Below are 14,795 nucleotides of genomic sequence, written 5' to 3'. Positions count from 1 at the left end.
TGGGCTTGGTCGGAGTCCAACATCTGACACAGTGGGTGGAGGAGGATGGCCCTGAGCTCTCAGGGTGAGGGGTTTTTAAAGGGAAAAACCGCAAGCAGGGTGGTACAAGCCTTTGCATCATATGATTGGGTGAGGGTATATAACCTTTGAATTTACTGGTTGGGGGTTACAGTTATCATTTTGGGGCAGGCCTGGACAAGTCCCAGGCTCTGTCCTTGAGCTGCCATGAAGGCTGGCTGGCCTCGCACATTCACAATGACTCATGCACGTAACTCTATAAGTTGGTGAGGGGTCCCAGACAGTAAACAAATGGCTGAACCTTGAGCAGTCAGAGTACCTGCAGAAAGGGAGCTACTGCAAGGACTATGTCATGGCCCTCCCAGAAACTGCTTGCTTAAGTCTCAGGAAACTGAAATTGAGGCCTGATCACTGAGAGAAGACTGATAGCCTGTTATGGCATCTGCTTGGTCCTTTCAGGAGCTCATCAATTAGACTAAAAAGCCCCAGAGATCTTCCTGTCTCTGCCTCTTCCATGCTGGGATTACAAGGGCACACCATCATGACCCAAATTTTTAAACAAGTTCTGAGGATTGAACTCAGATCAGGTGAAGCACTTTACCAACTGAGCCATCGCCAAAGCCCAAAGCCATTCATTTTCATAAAGTACCGCACATAACCCATTGCGCCACTGGAGCTCCGGCCATTTATTTTCAAAAAGAGATGCAGACAGGCATGCCAGGAACAGGGCAGCCTGAGTATTGGGGAAGTAAGCAAACTAATGGTAGGAAGTTCTGGTCAGAAACCAGTAGGCTGGCATTTCTGAGCTACAGCATCATGACAAGGTCCAAGGCATGCCTGACGGAGGTGGTAATCACATCGTTACAGTTAGAAGGTGGAGAATTCTGAAGTGACCCGGGTATGGTAGCTCCACATCAATCTCAACATGAAGCAGCTAAAGCAGGAGGATTAGTGAGAGGGTGAGGCCACAGTGGGATCTGCAGCGAGCTACATATGGACCCTGCTTTAAAAAAGATAATAACAAAGAATCTGAAATAAATGGTTCTCAGGAATCACGTCATGGGTGAAAATAACGTCTGGCAGGTTGTGTCCTCAGAAGGATGAAGAAAAGGCCCAAGGAAGGCAGTCCACTGGGGTGGCTGCTCATGAGTCAGGAAAGCTCTGGTCTTGCTTGAACAAACAGTCCTTACACTGCAGTCTTCACGAGAATCGGTATAGATGTCCAAATGCAGATTCTCAGGCCCACCAGCAGCTGTGGTCTGGGGCTGAGGAGCTACATTTTAAATTCAGTTTGTCTGGGCTCCAGAAATCATGTCCTTAATGACTCTGAAGAAGGTGGCTCCCAGGCCACACGGAGAAGCCCGGGCGACAGGGCACATGACGAGAGGAAGAACCATGAGTTGGCAGAAATTCTGATCAGCTCTAGATTGTGCTAAGGAATCTGGAGCTCAATTTACAAGCTTCCTTTGGGAATGAAAACACTAAAGAAATGGGTTTTAGAAAGCCAAGCTAGAGGCGGTATTGCCACACCCAGATGAGACCCACGGGGTCTCCCCAGGGAAAGTCATTTTGTTCAGAAATCAGACTTCAACAAGGTTCTGCATTTATTACCCACCTGGGCCCTCCTGGACTCCTAGGAGACAATCCTGCTGAGCAGATAAATAATGTGGTCTCTAATAACCACACAAAAGACCTGCCCAGAAGCCAGGTTGGGGGACACTGCCTGAGTCATCCCTCACAGGAACCAGCTTTTCCAAGGCCCTGGGGTTTTCTTCAGTCTGTGGTTAAGGTCCCCTCTGTCTCCGGGCAGAAGGAGAAAGATAAATATTAACTAAAGGCACAGCTATGGCAGGGTGCCCAGGCCCTGCCCTCCCATATGTCCCCTTGCCCCCTGTCCCAGAGGCTGGAGCCAACTGCAGAGCTCCCAGCTCCATGATCTGCTTGGCTGCTCCTGCAGAAAAAGGGTAGAGGTGAGCATTTCTCTGAAGAGCCCTGGATGGCAACCTGCCTGCCATTCATTGATCTGGGATGGGCCTTTACAGAGGGCTAAGGTGACGATGCATAGTCACCCCTGGGGCCTAGTGGACTCAACTGGTCAAGTACTGACCTACACAATCTCCATATCAGCCAACACCAAGGCCCATGGTCCTTCCATTCTGTTGTACTTTACAGTGAGTTAACCAGTAGCCAGCTAAACACAGGTCATATCAGAGTCACTGGGTGGAAGTGTGGAATAATTAGAAACCAAGTGATAAAATTATTTGTTAAATGAGAATAATAATGCCTGCCTCAATACTTGGCTATTGAATTAAAGAGATATTAAAGAAAGGAGCATAAAACAAATAAGTTCACTAGTGGGTTGTTTTTTTGTTTGTTTATTTGTTTTTTTTTAAGACATCTTCCAGGATCAGGAGAGGGCTATGTGGGTAAAGTGTTTGCTGCACAAGCCTAAGAACCTGGATTTGGATCCTCAGAACCTACTGTAAAGTCAAATGCTATAGTGTGCACCTGTAATTCTAGCATTCCTACAGCACAATGGGAAGCAGAGAATTCCCAGAAGCTTGTGGGCCACTTAGCCTGGCATATGCACCAAGGAACAAGAGACCCCATTTCAAACAAGATGGGAAGCAAGGACCAACATCCAAAGTTATTTCTGATCTCTACATGTGCTCCATGGCAGGTGTATGCTCACACTCACAGCCATAAACACACACACACACACACACACACACACACACACACACACACACACACATCAAGATTTTAAAAAGAAAGTGGGGCATGTATCTCATATCTGTCATCCCAGCACTCAAGAGGCATAAGCAGGCAGAGATCTCTGTGAGTTCAATGCCATCTAGTCAACATAGCAAATTGTAGGCCAATCAGTGCTCCCTAGTGAGATCCCATCTCAAAAATTAGAACATAAATAAATAGATTTAAAAATTGGGCAATACACTTCAACTCCTCAGCATTAGGTCCTCCAAGTGTGTCACCCTGACACTCACCACACAAGGTGGACCTGTTATTAATCTGTCACTGCAACCTCTATTAAAAGAGTCCCACAAACTAAGGTCTGTGGTGTGGCTTTCAACTCCTGCTTACTGCAGCTCTTGGCTCAAAAGAATCTACAAAACCAAAGTCGGGCAAGGCACAAGCTGTTGGTCCATACTGCCCCCTTGTGGTATTGACCAACTATACAGCGACTCGGGCCACCAGTGTTTGGTTTGTCAGGGCTGGCTAACTCTTAGAGAACTCTAAATTCCTTGCCCCAAGGAGAGGCCGGGCTCAACCCCAACCTAGAGCCAGCCTGCTCTCTGTGCTCCTAACTGTCTCATCACTGCTGCTTACATCTTCAGCAAACCGGTTCAGATCCTGACTCTTCCAGAACCTGAATCTCATCAGCCAGGATCTCCCCAAACTTCCATGTCTCTGTTATTGGGTTAGTAGCTTGTATGTGTTTTTCCTAAACTATAGGGTTTTTAAAATATAATTTCCTGGTTTTACAAAAACCATTTGAACAGTCTTCAGAGCCTGAGCTGACCTGTGGATGTTCTTAAGAGCCACACTTTCTGGGGCCAGCTTTGTGGCTGGGCACTTGCACACACATGCCCTCAACTACTACTTTTCATTACCATTCTAATGCAAGTCTACTACAAATTTGATACTACCTCAATTTATAGCTGAAACCTGCTTGGAACTGAGAAAGAATTAAGAAAACAACAACAACCAACCAACAAACAAACAAAATCCTGGGCTTGGAGAGCGAAGTACTAGGTTGTTCTTAATGAAGAAATAGAAAGATAAGCCTTTGAATCAGGCCCAGACTGCCTGCATTTCCAGGAAATGTTTTAAAAGCTCCAAGTCATTAGTCATAAACTCCTAGAGGTAGAATAAACAGCCTAATTAATTTCTTCAAAAATAAGTGTAGTCTGTAAGTTCAAGGCCAGCCTAGTCTACAGAGCAAGTTCTAGAACAACCAGCGCTACAGAGAAACCTTGTCTTTTTTCGAAGGCGGTGGCTCACGCCTTTAATCTCAGCACTTGGGAGGCAGAGGCAGGCAGATCTCTGTGAAATTGAGGCCAGCCTGGTCTACACAGGGAGTTCCAGGACAGCCAGAACACAGAGAAACCCTTTCTCAAAAAACTAAAATAAATAAATAAAATAAAATAAATTTATGTGAGGATAGAGAGATGGCTCAGAGGTTAAGGGCACTTGTTGGTCTTCCAGAGGACATGGGTTCAGTTAGCAGCACATTGTGGCTCACTAACATCCTTAACTCTAGTTAACCCCTCTTCTAACCTCCTCCAGCATCAGACACTTGTGCAGTGGTGCCATCACATACACGGGACAAAACACTCACACATATAAAACAAAATAAATAAACATTTGAAAAATTAAATAAATGTATGTGCTCAGTGGACAAGGCAGTACACACCTGTAACCTCAGCATTCAGAGGGTGAAAGCAGGAAGACCAGAGCTCAAGGCCATCCTCAGCTACATATTGAGTTCGGGGCCAGCTTGGGCTATAGGAAGCCCTGTCTCAAAAATGGAAAGAAAATTTACGGGAACACTAGAAAATATAAGTCACTAGTCATTCACTGCAGAGCACAGAGCACGAGCACAATCACCAGTGAAGTGGGAGGGGCAGCAGGGGAGGGATGCCGCGCTGGGTGGGAAGGGGGAGTTCCAGGTAGACGACAACTCAGCTACAGACAGAGAGCTGCAGAGAGTCCGGTGGGATGAGGCCCGACTACTCACTTTTGTGTTCCTATCTTCCTCTGGCCTAGTCTTGCTCTCCAAAGAAACTGGAAAGGAATATGAGGGAAGATATAAAGCAGTGGTTAGTTTCTCAGAAGACCACTTTTAATTTACGGAATCAGCATAACCTGACTAGACCTGAAACCATCCTGGGACACACGAGATCACTTTTAAAACACAGCCAACTTGACCACACACGTGGAAGTTTAGCAAAGAGTCTGGTGTCACTTTCTCCTCACCTGGAGTTGTCTAACAATCCAAAGGAGCTGGTTTCACTTCCACGTGCTCTAAGGACAGGGAATAAAGACACATTCTGTTCATTAGAGAACACGTGTGTGGGTCTGATGTGGGGTCTTTGGGCCTGATGGGGGACACAGAAAAGACTGCATCTCCCAAGCCACATGTGCCGCTGCTGAAGACTCTCCCTGAACGGGATGTATGAAGCCTGGAAGCCCAACACTTGGGGGGTGGAGGGTGGAGTTCAAGGCCAGCCTCAGCTCCACTGTGAGACCCAGCCTACATAAGACCCTGTCGAGAGGGGACGGGGCAGGGGGAGAGAAGGAGGAAGAGGAAGAAAGAAATGAAGGAAGGAAGGAAAGAAGGAAGAAAGGGAGGAGAAAAGGAGAAAGTGCTCCCCCCATCCAACCCTGACCCTGCTGAAGGGCCTTCCTGCTCTGAGTTCCAGTAATGTTCTACACTGGACTCTTGTATAATATTAGAGGGACCAGCCTTAATATTATACATCCCAGGGGCTCAGGAGAGAGAACTACTAACGGCGAGGACTATTTTTGGGAAATAAAATCTCAGCACACCGAGCTCTATAGTCCACTCTCTTTAATTCCTCTGGCATAACATCCTATTTACACAGCTTCAGTTCTGTTCTCGTGCCTAGCTCCTTTCTTACCTGATTTCTCTCTATATTTATCTACTGCTCCCTCTAAGTTCTATCTTAATTCTCTCGTCTTAATTCTGCCTCATCTAGGTCCTTTTCACCTTGTTCTTACCCAGCCAGTACTTCCCCATCTGACTCTTCCTCATCTTCCATCTCCTCCACATGTTCTCTCTGGTCAAGATCCTCCTTATCCCTCTCCGTTCTCCGTCTCTAAGTTCTACACATCCCTCCTAAGTCTCCCAGGAATCCAGTTATAAACCCAAGCAATAGCAATCCCCTGGTCGAGCAAGGTCACCAGACTTGAATTCTACAGGGTCATAAAGACAGGTAAGAATTTTCCTCAGGCAGTGACCACCAGGCTTTCTTTTACAACCCCAAATGGGAGTGGTAAAAGAGGAGGTCAACTGAGGGCTAATGTCTGGGTAGTATATGAGAAAGGGGATCTATGTGCTCAGTCTACACTCCTAGAAGTGGTTAGGTAAAAAGTTAGGGGTCTATTAGTAAGGATGTATAAGAAAGGAGGGTCTCACCCTAAATTGCGTAAGAAATAAAGCTATCCACCTGACCTAGGAGACAGGTGTTGTTTCATATGGCCTTGGATGCTTGATAGGCATTTTAGATAAATACACCATTAGGAGTTCTTGGAAGCACGCAAGAAAATCATTTAGGAACCAGCTAATATTTATATATATATATATATATATATATATATATATATATATATATATATATATATATATACACACACACACACACACAAAAGCTAAAATATCACCAAGACTTCTTAAGCCATGGCTTGACCTTTGGAGAAGTCCTTGACTTTTGTGATAGTAGCTGAGTTCCATATGTTTTCCTGTGGCTGGCAGCACTGGACCCCCACACTCACCTTCACATGTTTGGCCATTGTTTCTTGGGTTGGGAGTGATGGATGACTGAGAGATTTCCAGTCTTAGCACATTTTCAGCTAAAACTCTCCACTTGACCACCACCACTACCATCACCACCATCACCACCAACACCACCAGCATGAGCACCAGAGTCGCCACCATCACCACCAAACACCAGAGTCACTACCACCCACCAGAGTCACCACCACCCACCAGAGTCACCACCACCCACCAGAGTCACCAACACCCACCAGAGTCACCAACACCCACCATCACCACCATCCACCAGAGTCACCACCACCCACCATCACCACCACCCACCAGAGTCACCAGGTGTTAACTTTCCCCGCTTCAGTGGGTTTTCTTTGCCCATTTCCTGCCAGTGTACACTATTCAGGAAACAAAGACTCTCAAAAGAGAGGTGAGGAATGTCTCATCTCTACCAAGACTCCATGATACTTATTTTGCCCACATTTCCCCACCTTTCTGTACTGCACTACCACCAGGTTGCAAAAGGATTCCATTTCACAACCCTGCTGTAAAGCGATGAGGTACTCCTCCTCCTTGCCTCATATTCAAGCAGCTAAAGGTGGGGCAACCCAGGGCTAAATACTATACACAGAAAACCTTGTCCAGTTGGACTTGCCTTGCCTCCAGTTACAGAAGTGACAGAAGGCAACTTTTCTTTTATTGAGATAGGGTCTTGTGTAGCCCATGCTGGCCTCAAACTGACTATGTAGCCACGGCTGGACTTGAACTCCTGATCATCCTTGTCTTTACCTTCCAAATGCCACCATGAAGGTGTGGACTCAGATTTTTTTCTGCCTTATACGCAACTAGACAAAATCTTTTTCCCCCTTCTTTTTATTGAAAATGGATTCTTTTCTCATACAATATATCTTGATTACAGCTTCTCTTTCCTCTACTCCTCCCATCAGGATCCACTCCCTTTCTGTCTCTCATTAGAAAAGAATTTCTAAGAGATAACAACAAAACATAACAAAATGAGCTATAATAAGATAAAACAAAAACCATCATATCAAAGTTGGTCAAGGCAAACCAACAGAAGGAAAAGAGCCCCAAGAGCAGGCACAAGAATCAGAGATCCACTTGCTCACACACTCAGGAGTTAGTCCCATAAAAATACTATAATGGAAGCTGTAATATCTATGCAGAGGACCCGGTGCGGACCAGCGTAGGCCCTGTGCATGCTGCTCCAGTCTCTGTGATTCATACGAGCTTTGCTCAGTTGGTTTAGAGCCTTGTTCTGGTGTTCTCCATCCCCCCTGGTTCTTACATTCCTCTGTCTCCTCTTCCATGGGTTCCCTCAGCTCTGAGGGGAGGGATTTGCTGGAGACATCCCAGTAAGAGCTGTGTGTTCCAAGATGTTACGTTCTCTCTCTCTCTCTCTCTCTCTCTCTCTCTCTCTCTCTCTCTCTCTCTCTCTCTCTCACACACACACACACACACACACACACACACACACACACACTCACTCTCACTCTCATCTGGCTCTACATCTCTGTATTTGTTTCCATCTGCTACAGGAGTTAGCTTCTCTATGATGACTGAAGAAGGCACTGATCTATGAGTATATCAGAATATTATTAGGAGTCATTTTATCTCTACTTTTTTTTCGTTTTAAGTTCAGTAATATTTGGTTTTATCCTAGGTCTCTGGGCTATCTAGTCACCCAAGCAGTGTCAAGTATGGGTTCTATCTCACAGAGAGGCATCAAATTTTATAAAGTCTACTTCACACAGTCTAAACAGACACTCCAGAAACTATTCTGAGTTCCACTGCAAGAACTCCACTCCTACTTTCAAAACCATTGTGGATTATGATGAAGGTCAGCATGGAGGTTGCTCATCAGTCCTTGAAAGACAACTGGCTTCCATTTGTAGCTTTCTTTCTAAACCACAGAGTGCCCCCTGCTGTAAACTCAAGCCTGATGGTGTGGTTCAGGGAAGAGGCAGAGAGGCCTGTTCCTGCCGTGAGGTCACTGAGATCCTCACTGCACCAGCAGCAGGTCTACCTTAAGAGAGTCTCAGATCCTTCTCCCCATGGAAATAAACATTAAGGTCCACGGTAGAGATGAACTCAGCAAGAAGGAAGAATTTCTCACAGGCAGAACATCCACACTCTGAATGACAGAAATTATAAAAGGGAGTAGGTTTGAAGAAAGGCGCTAACACCAGCCTAGTCTATATGATGGTTCAGGCCCAGCCCGGGCTACACAGTGACAGCCTGTCTCAGAAAAAAAAAAAAAAAAAGAAGAGTCATGTAACTATGGGCAGCCATGACGGGATCTTGAAGTAAGAGAACATTAGACAAGACAGTAACCACAGATAGCATGATGGAGGTCCTGAAGTGAGAGGCAGTTTTGGAGAGCAAACGGAGTTTCTAACTTTTTAAGGTTTTCAGGGGTGAGTAAGCTCCATGCCATGTGGCCTAGCCTGGCTTAGGTGTCACAGGCAGGAAGACACTGTGTGGGGCCATAATTCAAGTCTGACTTGATGTAAGGCAGCACTGGGGTGGGGACTGAGCCTATTTGTAGCAGGCAAGGATGAAAGAAAACATTTATTAGCATATTGTTGCTAAAAATATGGACCAGGACTACAGAGATCCCAGGCTGTTTGACTCATAAAGCAGCAAGTCCTTAATCTAACAATGGGAAATACACATCTTGTTATAACAGACCAGTCACAGAGTTCAGCCAATCAGAAAGGTACCAAGCACAATGACTAGTTTTGAGAAAATTCACTATGGAATCCCAGTTCCACTTAGATCCAGAATTGTGCTGATCTATTCTCACAGTCCTCTCACCAACACAGTCAAAGATGTAAGCCTGGAGAACCATAATTACCACAGAGATCATCAAGGTGAGAAGACTCAGATGAATAAGTCACTGGATGATGGCCTGTTGTATGGCACCTGTTAACAATGGCCACTGTCCAGGTGAACACAATCACCACAGCCATCGGTCAGCTGTTCATTCATGTGTAGGGCTACATACAGAAGACCAGAATGTGCCTCTCTATTTCAACAACCAGGAAGCTGGCCAGCCATAGTGGGGCATACCTTTAATCTCAGCACTTCGGAGGCAGAGGCAGACAGATCTCTAAGTTCAAAGCCAGGCTGGTGTACATAATAAGTTTCAGGCCAACTAGGACATAGTGAGATTCTGTCTAAAAAATATATAAAAAAAAAAATCAAAATCTAAATCCAAAAATAAATAGCCAGTAAGTTTGTCAGTTACCTGCAGATTGGTGCAAAGAAACCCTGGTGGAGTGATTGTGTGCTCTCAGTCAGTCTCCAAGTACTGGGTCTTATGTTGAGTACTAGAGAGAAATAGGTCAACCTCATAAAAAAAAAATCTGTAGCAGCTAGATTGGCTATTAAATAATAAAGAAAAAATGGATACTGCAGTTGGTATACAACAGTGATTGGCCAACATGATGAAGACATGTGCAGTGATTCTGAGTCCCATCACCAGCTTGCTGATTGTGTCCCATTATGTGGAAAGATACTTTCCACTAAGGTTATAAAAGAGGGTAATGAGGGGCTGGAGACATGGCTCAGCAGTTATGAGCACTGGCTGCTCTTCCAGACGACTGGGGTTAATTTTCAGCACCCACATGGCAGTTCACACCTGTCTTTAACTCCAGTTCCAGGGCTTCTGACACCCTCACACAGACATACATGCAAAACACCAATGAACATGAAATAAAAAGAAATAACAACAAAAAAAGGAAGTCAGAGGACAACTTTCAGGAGTTGGTTCTGATTTTTAGGGAAAAAAAGTGGGCAAATAACTCCCTTGAAGCCCTGAGATTCAGTCTTGACTGTAAAATCACAGGGTTGGAAACAGAGGCAGCTGCCATGTCAGGGCTGTGAGTGTAGGCAACGGTCAGTGCCAGGCACAGGAGACAGCGTTGGTGCTGATAACCAGATGACCCTTGCCTCCTGCACCCCTTTCCCATTTCATGTGCAGAGTTTCCATGGTGCCTCTGAACCAGGCAGCTTGCAGGGTTCCAGTGAGTTGCTGTACATCACATTTTCTTGTCTTTTCTTTCCCTTTTTCTTTTCTTTCTTTCTTTTTTTTTTTGTAGATGTCCTTCACAAATCAAAGAGGTGCCCTCCTATTTCCACCTCCGTGTTTTTATTATGAAAAGGCGCTAGATTCTGTAAAAGTGTCTTCCCGTGTCTACTGAAATGATCAGCTGTGTCGTTTATTATATATTTGGTGTATTGCGTTGGTTGATGAACCACTAAACTAATGGGCAAGTCCCATTTGGTCACTATACAGCTCTCCAGCAGGCCGCTTGATTTACCTTGCTGGTATTGAAGAGCTTTGAGTCTGCATGCAGAATGGACGTCAGTCTGCAGCTTTCTCTGAGAGACACCTTTGTCTGACTCATGATATTGAATACTGGCCTCATATAGTGAGTAAGAACGTGTTCTCTTCTGTTTTCTTTCCAAGAGCCTTAAGATGCTGTTGATTTTCCTTTAAGCACTTATAGAATTCACCAATCAATAATATGTTCCTGATATTTTCTTTTCTGGAAGGTCCTTGATTATTGATGAAACTCATTGCTTAGTATACACATATTTAGATTTTCTATTTTTTCGTAAGTCAGTTTAAAACTGGACGTGGTGGATTTTTTTATGTTTGTTGTACAAAGTGGTAGCTTTTGTACTCAGATTGTGTATGCATGTATTCATACATGTTCAGGTGTGTATCTGTGTGTACAAATACATGTGTGTGAGTTGGAATTTGATTTGCTAATCAGTGCACCCTGTGCTCTGAATGTCTTCCTGTTACTGCAGACTTGGCAAGAGAACTGAAAACAGACGTTCAGTCTTAGAGAAACAATCCTACTCAGAAACTCAGTAGGCAGCTGATGTAAGCTAAGCAGATTCTAAGCAAATCCAACTATGCATGACCATATGGCAATAGTATGTATAATCTAAAAATATGTGCAGAAATACTTCTGTAAGACATATCAGCTCAGATTTGATGTCTTTGCTCCCCGATTTGTGAAGCCCCAGAAGCAGGTGAAGGCCACGGGGCTAAAGAGCAATCCACAGCCTGATAATGGCATGGGGCAGCTGATGTATAGAGATGAAGTTAATCACTGTCTGTAAACTGCCTGCCACGAACTTTTCTCAGAGAGGCAGGTCTTTACCATGAGTAGCCAGGATCAATAGCGTGTGATTTCCCACGCAGAAGAGCCAAAGGCCAACTAACTGCCACATAAACAGGTAGCTTTTTGGGTTAAGTGACATGAAATGACTAGATATTAACAAGGGTCAATGAGAAAACAGAACCAGAATCTTTTGCAGGTTGTCTGTTGGCACAAAGAAAGAGAAGACAGCCTACCACTGAAATAGCAGAAACATAGAATTAGTAAAAGGTTGCTGGAGGTTGCTTTTTATAGGGCATGAAGCTGCTGGTTACGAGTGCCAGATCACACAGAAGGCTGTCACCAGGAGGACCTTACGTTGACACAACGGTCAAATATCAGAGACAACAACCCATTACTGAGAGAACAGTGAGATATTCTGATCCCTGGCCCCATGCCATATGGCTGCCAGTGAGCCTCTAGGCAAGAGATTTCTCCATTTGGAAAGGTTGCTTACAGTAACTCCCATCCCTTCTGGTGACCTGAAAGAATCTCTCTCATTTGTAATCGCAATACCCTGTTAGGACCCAAAGAGAAATGAAGCTCCCACACACGCTACAATAGGGGTGGTCCTTAGGGTGTTTAGATGGGAATGGCCCCATGCGGCTCTTATCTTTGATGCTTGGTCTCCAGTTGGTGGAACTGTTGGGAAGGATTAGGAGGTGTGGCCTAGATGGAGGAGGCGTGTCACTGGGGCAAGCTTCAAGGTTTCAAAAGACTTGCACCATTCCCAGCATGTTCTTTCTCCCGACTCAAGCTCTCAGTTGTTCCTGTCACCATGCCTGAAAGCCACCACCATGAACTCTCAGCCTCTGAAGTGTAAGCCCAGTTAAACGTTTTCTTTTCTAAGTTACCTTGGTCATGTGTTTTGTCACAGCAGCAGAAAAGGAACTAAGGCAGACCTTTAAGACACTGTGAGTGAGAAGAGTCAGACACAAGAGGACAAATACTATATGATTCTATACACTGGAGAGAGAGGCTAACAGTCAAATTCACGGATATGGAAAGTAGAAGTCTCCAGGAGACGGAACACAGAGAACGAAGAGGTACTGCTTAGTGAGTAAGGAGTTTCTGTTTGGGATGACCGAGAAGCTTTAGAAACAGTGGTGGTGCCCATACAATGCTGTGGGTAAACCAATGCCACTGACTGGCACACTTAGAATGGCTGATTTATAAACTTTACCATACACAACAAGTTCCAACTAGGACACCGTGTTCGGAAAGAAACCCTGTTTGGAGTTAGAGAAATTTAATTTGAGACCCAGACCCACCATTTTCTAGCTGTGCCACTTCGGACATGTCACCAAACCTCTCACTGTTTATTAATTGGAAAATTGAGGACAATAAAACTCTGTTTGTTGTGGTAAAGACAAACACAAAACATTACATAAACTGCCTCTTGAAATCATGTTTCCTGGCTTCTGAATAAGATGGTAGACGTTGTGTGAGAGCCAAGAAAGCAGAGGAAAGCCTACCCTCAGGGAAAGCACTCAGCCCTCATAGGCCTTGAACCCAGATGTGGGCTTTGTGGGGCAGGAATTATTGTGGCAAGCAGGTCAGAGGTGGAAAAAAGCCCCACTTTGTCCCACTATGTGACTTAGGGGGAAGTAGATCAGGCACCATCTTGGAACAGAACCTATTCTTAAATTTGAGCCCGCTGGGGACCTGAGAACAGGGAGAAATCATGTATCAGAGGCATCAGTGTGAATGCCACAGCTCCTGGACACCGAACCCCGGGAGGCAGTGCTGAACCAGAGGACCAGACACGCTGCAGAGGACGGCAGGCAGGAGGCTTGACTCAGGCTGGCAGAGCAGGGAAATGCCCTGCCCTCGGTGGGGCAGTCTCACCAACTGACATCAGCCCTGGAGTGTGACGCTACTCAGTCCCATCTCCAGGTGGCTGATCCTCTGGAACTACCTGTCCTTCCAAGAGTGTCCTCGATACCCACAGTTACATCCCCCAGCAGGCCCTCCACCCACACAATCTCAATGCTGTGGTTGGCGCCCACACTTCCAGACCCCCCCACCCCCAGCAGAGCATTAGCTACTCCAGGAGGTATAATCTGAGGAGTGCCACAATGGTAAGGCAATCTGCTCATCTCAGAGACTGTAAAACTAGGTAAAGACCAGAAGAAAACTGCCACAGTGGACCAGTTCTGGTGGACCCCAGACACCTGTGCAGTACAGACTCAGCAAGAGCAGAAACAACTGCAGACAGGAATCTACAGCTCCAAACGATGCTCCCTACCTCCGTGCTTATAACTGCCAACCTCGGTCTCAGAAACATCAAATTTTAGGATCCAGGAAAAAAAAAAAAAACTACTTCAACACCACCTGTATTTTTTTAAAGATTTATTTATTTATTATGTAAACAGGAGAGGGTGCCAGATCTCATTACAGATGGTTGTGAGCCACCATGTGGGTGCTGGGAACTGAACTCAGGACCTCTGGAAGAGCAGTCAGTATTCTTAACCTCTGAGCCATCTCTCCAGCCCCCTGTATTTTTTTTTTTAACTCTGGTGTTTACCCCCACCTTTTTTTCTTTTCAATATAATGTTAGTATTGTTTCTACTTAAGTTTTTTCTGGTTTTAAAAAATTATTCTTGTTGTTAGCAGGGCACCTGAGTGCCACGCAGCACGTGGAGGTCAGAGAACAACTTTATGAAGCTGGCTCTCATCTGCCTCTACGGGGGCTCCAGGGCTCAAACTCAGGTCATCAGGCTTATGCAGAAAGCATGTTACCTACTGAGCCATCTTGCCAATGTTTTTATTATTACCTTCCATATATCCTTAAGTTCTGTTGACTTTTTAAAACTTTTCTTCACTGTTTTTTGTTTGTTTTTGAAGGGAAGATTAAGCAATATTTTTACATCATTTACAGTGTGTGGAGGTCAAAGGACAAATTGCTGCAGTAGATTCTCTTTCTCCATGTGAGGGGTCAGCTTCAGACGGGCAGGCCTGGCAACTTACCGCCTTCGCCTAGTAAGCTATCTTTTTTTAAAAAAGATTTATTTATTTGTTTATTATGTATACAGTGTTCTGTCTACATGTAT

General features: G+C 45.0%; 1 protein-coding gene across 2 annotated transcripts in view; it reads right to left on the bottom strand.

Moving 5' to 3' along the window:
- Positions 1 to 14,795, bottom strand: part of Nt5c2 (5'-nucleotidase, cytosolic II) — a 148,501-nt gene that overhangs the window by 115,273 nt on the left and 18,433 nt on the right. Inside the window, exon 2 of one of the 2 annotated variants that reach the window (XM_052760651.1) lies at positions 4,778 to 4,824. The exons of the other annotated variant lie outside the window; for it this stretch is intronic. The gene's annotated coding sequence lies outside the window, so the exon portion shown is untranslated. The remainder of the gene's footprint in view (positions 1 to 4,777; positions 4,825 to 14,795) is intronic. 2 annotated transcript variants of the gene reach the window in all.

This window comes from Peromyscus californicus, unplaced genomic scaffold (assembly GCF_007827085.1).
Source record: "Peromyscus californicus insignis strain IS unplaced genomic scaffold, ASM782708v3 Scaffold_4__1_contigs__length_199733344, whole genome shotgun sequence".
Lineage (NCBI taxonomy): Eukaryota > Metazoa > Chordata > Mammalia > Rodentia > Cricetidae > Peromyscus > Peromyscus californicus.
Note: the sequence above shows the minus strand (reverse complement) of the source record. Positions and strands in the feature narration are given on the sequence as shown.